The sequence below is a fragment of the Nicotiana attenuata genome, unplaced genomic scaffold, assembly GCF_001879085.1.
Source record: "Nicotiana attenuata strain UT unplaced genomic scaffold, NIATTr2, whole genome shotgun sequence".
Lineage (NCBI taxonomy): Eukaryota > Viridiplantae > Streptophyta > Magnoliopsida > Solanales > Solanaceae > Nicotiana > Nicotiana attenuata.
Window position 1 is genome coordinate 133,945 of NW_017672494.1, and position 5,376 is coordinate 139,320.

Here is a 5,376-nt window from a genome sequence, read left to right on the forward strand (position 1 = left end):
GCTGTGTTATTATTCCTTGTTGATTTGCTGAAATCACTCTTGGGTTATTGCTGTGGCTTTGCTGTGCTGTTGCTTGTTATTGGCTTGAACTGACCTCGCTTCTCTCATTTCTGTCCAATATTCAGGTACACATTTGTGTCTCTCAAAACATTTGAAGTGAAATGAAGTGCTGGCAAACCTTGCCTATTGAATTTCCTCTTTGTTTGCTTTAATTTGATGTCAAATAAAACTCCTAAGCATGTGTTGGATTACTGAATGTATAACTGACTACAAGTTTATCAATTCATTCTCTGGCATCTTATGGACTTTTGTATTAGGACTGGATTGTGTAATTTGAACTGCAGTAGCTTGATATGAACTGTTCTAATTATACTTTGGTAGTAGAATGTTAATTAGCTTAGAAATCTCATGTTTGGTAATTAGTTGGATGGTTAAAGATGAAGTGACAGCATTTGTTAGCCAATTCGATCTATGTATTCTGTGTAAACCTGTCAAACTAAATAATAACTCGGGCTGAAAATTAGTCATTGATTCTGATCAAGTTATATCTCACCTCTATGCTGTTTGGTTATAGGAGTAAAAAGGTTATTCAAAACAGTAAACAATTTCACCTTTAATTGAGTAGCTCATTTCGAAATGCATATGTTGTTTGAGTGTTAAACTAGTTGATAGATGAAATCAATTTGAAAGTAATCAGCATGTTGAATGTTAATAAAATCAATGCTATTTTATTTGTGCTGCACCTTATTAGCACCTGAAAACTTAAATAAAAACCAGTAAACAAATATTGCTTCTCCCTGTCACAAGTCGTTGGGCTGTTTGTGTCAATATTCACAGACGCACATTAGATCTAATTCAATAGATTCGTACATTGGTTTACCCCTGTGATTTGGGGCCTTGGCACTCAAGTAGACGGCCCATTTTCTAGTAGGATTATCCGGTTGTTCAATGACCTCAAGGATTCGGTATAGCTTAACAGACCTTATCCAGTTTGGATTAGAATTGAAGCCCAGCTATTTGTTCACAGGTCAAATTATTTGGCTCACTGATCTGAGGCCTGATTTAAGATGACAATATATAGTTTAACATAATATAATCCATCTCATTTGTTAATTAGGGTATTTCCTTATCATTAGAGACAAGAGGTTGAGTAGAAAATCGTAGTCACTTTAAGATTGGCCTTTAATAAAATGAGACGAGCCTCGCCAATTGAAATATAAATGCGGGGCCCTCAATAAATGCTATAAAAAAAATACTTAGAATTCGGGTGACCCGTTAAGCGAATTTCACGGTTTTCCCCAAAGATAATAAATGCGTTAGACTCTTTAGGCACGATTTTAATAAAATTACATTCCTAAACTCGGGTGCACATTTATGTGACCCAAATCCAAATCTCAACGGAGTCGAAATGTGTCGACAACCACGGGTGCACTGGTGCGACGTGGTTCGAGACGCGTTTTCACGACGTTGCAATTCTCATTAAAAATAATAATAAAAGCGGTTCACTAATAAAAGGCACATAGGCTAGAACATGTTTTGAAATCAGATAAAATCAAATACAACAGATGAGCGACCGTGCTAGAACCACGGAATCCGGGAATGCCTAACACCTTCTCCCGGGTTAACAGAATTCCTTACTCGGATTTCTGGTTCGCAGACTGTTAACAGAGTCATAATTTCCTCGGTTCGAGATTCATCCGGTGACTTGGGACACCATTAATCTCCCAAGTGGCGACTCTGAATTTTAATAATAAATCCCGTTCCGATTGTCACTTCAAGTTGGAAATAACTCCCTTTATTACGCCCTTCGCGGGGTGTAAGTTGCAGAAAAAGGAGGTGTGACAACATTCATATAGGGATGATATAAGTAGGCTAAATATTCAGCAGAACATATTCGAAGCATGGGGGACCACAAGAGATTAACAAGAATTAGGTAAACAGGCTAACACACAGAAACGAAATAAAGAAAATTATGCTAACACAGAGAAAAGAAGTAGAGAAAATCATGCTAGCACACATAGAAACGAAGTAATGAAAATCTTTTAAAAATTAGGGCTTTTAACATAGTCAAGTTAAAAAGTAGTAGGAACATAAAATCGGTCAAAATAAATAAGGAAAAAAGGTTTAATCATAAGGAAATCGGTTAAAATAGGTGTAGAAAGAACTCCGAAAAAAACCCTAGTTTTCAACAAAAGTAAAAACGGTTTAGAATAGAGGATCTTTCAGAGGAGAGCTCGAGAATAAGCAAATCGTAGAAGGAAACAGGCTTAAAGCATGAAAATAACACCGATCTGAGAGATTCAGAAGAGAGTTAGGGTTTCAAAGGAAACCCAAATAGAAATCAAAAGAACCTGTTGTAACCTCACAAATCGTAACACCTATGGTGTGATTTTACCCAAAATCACACCATAGAAGCCTCGAACAACAGAATAGAGACCCTAGGTCCCAATCAACATGGCCCAATACCCTTGAGGGACTTAGAGATGATGAGCAAGGCGGTGGAGTAACCATTGGAGGCTTGGGGTTTGAGAGATAGTCGCCAGAGATGACCGGAGAAGGAGGTGAGTGGAGGAGTCTAGGGTTAGGTATGAGAGAAGAGTGGAGATGAGAGAGCATCTGAAGGCGGCGGTTAAGAAGAAATGATTTAGGGTTTGGGGTCTCTCAAAATTAAAAAGGAAAGGAAGAACGAGGGCCGTTGATCTAAAAGATCAACGGCCAAGATTTAAAATGGCTTGGGTCGGGTAGGGGTAATTGGGTCTGGTTCGGGTTATTTAATTAGAAGATGGGGCTGAGAATTGGTCCGATTTTGGCAACAATTGAAAGCCAAATTTGGCTATTATTTAAATAATCCGTTTTTCCCTATTTTAATTTTAATAAATAATAAGTAATATCTAGAAAATAATTTAAGGTGCCAAAATGTTTTAAAACACATAATTGATATTTTAAAAATACAGGGGCCAATTTTATGTATATAAAATACAATTATATTTTAAAATGGGCTAACATTGCAATTATATGCAATTTAGCTTAAAAAATACTAAATGTAATTGTAAAAATACACAAAAATTACATTAGCCATACTTTGGCATAAGTATAGACATCAAATAAATGAATTATCAAAAACAATAATTTTGGAAATAATTATTGGGGATTTTGTGCAGTATAAAGAATAGAGCAAGAGACTCCAAGAAAGCAAACTAAATCATAGATACGAAAGTTTCCCTACAAAGGGGGCTGGCTTCAACAACCCATAAGGGATGGCTTGCCAAGCTACACAAACAGTTAATTTGCTTATAGTCGCAAAAGTTTTCCTACAAAGGGGCTGGCTTCAACAACCCATAAGGGACGGCTTGCCAAGACATCCTGTTATTTAGTTATACATTGGAGGAACATATCAACTTGCTTCGTCAATTTGAGGCATTGGTAACACAGTACGGAATCATGCTCTCAGCAAAAAAGATGGTTCTTGCTCAAAAGGAGATTGATTTTCTTGGAATACATTTTGTCCAAGGTGAACCCTTTAAATTGTGCGAAAAATAATGAAAGCCTTGTGCATGCTTATATATGCATATATATGCTATTTGAAAGCTTTTGTGCATATTTAAAATATATAGAGAAAAATTGGGTATCAACAGCGTGCTAATTTAATGTGGACGATTAACGATTTTCCTGCGTATGGAATGTTGTCTGGGTGGATGACTGCTGGGAAGCTAGCTTGTCCTTACTGCATGGAAAATAGCTAAGCATTCACTTTGAAACATGGCCGAAAGCAATCATAGTTTGATTGTCATCGTCAATTCTTGCCTCTTGATCATGAGTTTAGAAGGATGAAAAATGCATTCAAAAAGAATAAAATGGAATATGATTCTCCACCTCCGATACTTTCAGGTGAGGAAATTTGGGAGAGGGTCCAGAACTTCAGTAATGTTACTGAAGCTCGACCTTATAGATTCCCCGGATACGGTGTTACTCATAATTAGACGAAACAGAGTATATTTTGGGAGTTGCCTTATTGGAAGGACAATCTTCTCCGTCACAACCTTGATGACATGCATATTGAGAAGAATTATTTTGACAATTTGTTAAACACAGGGATGGATGTTAAAGGTAAGACAAAGGATAACCCGAAGGCTAGAATGGACTTACAAGAATATTGCAGGCGGCCTGAATTATACTTGGAGACAGAAAACAATGGTAAGATATTCAAGCCCAAAGCAAGTTACACATTCACTTTGGAGGAAAGACGGCAAATTTGTGATTGGGTAACGAAATTGAAGATGCCTGAGGGTTATGCGTCGAATCTTGGAAAAAAAGTTCATATGGAGGTAGGGAAGTTGAGCCATTTGAAAAGTCATGACTGTCATGTTTTCATGGAGACCTTAGTGCCTATTGCATTTTGTGGTTTGCTTGAAAGAATCTGGAAATCCATCACAGAGATTAGTTTGTTTTTCAAAGACTTGTGTTCTTCCACATTAAGGGAAGAAAACCTACTCCGGATGGATCAGAACATTCGTGTAACTTCTACTAAGATGGAAAAGATATTTCTATGTGGTTTTTTTGATGTGATGAAACACCTTCCAATCCACCTTGTACATGAGGCACGACTTGGAGGGCCTGTTCAATGTAGATGGATGTATCCCTTTGAGAGGCAATATTATAAGTTTTATGTAATTTTCTATTTTATTTGAATGTTCTTGGCTAACCTGAAATTATGTAGGATAATTGGCAAATGCAAACAATTTATTAAGCAGGGGAATAGGATTGAAGGATCTATATGCGAAGCTTATCTTGCAAAGGAAACTGCTCATTTTTGTTCTTATTATTTTGAGAGTAATGTGCCATGTGCTAGGAATAGGCCCAATAGGCACACGGTCGAATGTGTGAATGATCCATTATATCCGCCTATGTCCATATTCAATCAACCAGGCCGATGTTCTAAGGATGTTAGAAAGAGAAGTTTGAGTGATATGGAGTACAAGTCAGCTACACTTCATGTGTTGCTAAATTGTCCCGAAGTTGTACCATTTCTCAAGTAAGTATTGATTTAGTAGTTATCAAAATATAAAATTTACTGTGATTACATCTCAATGCAACTACTAAAAATATTTGATGTGTCACAGTCACTTCGTGGGTCAATTCGGCCATGATGATGTATATACGAAATTTGATACGTGGTTCAAACAATTTTTAAGTTTATCCTTAAAATATTCTAACACTATGTACGTAAACAATGTTTGGAAGTTATGCTAACTTATGAATTTTTTTAATAATATATAGGTAAATGATCCAAATAATGGTGTAAATCAATTTTTGAAAGATATATCTTGGGGACCTGGGCTTCAGGTCACAACAATGTCTATGTACGTTGTGAATGGT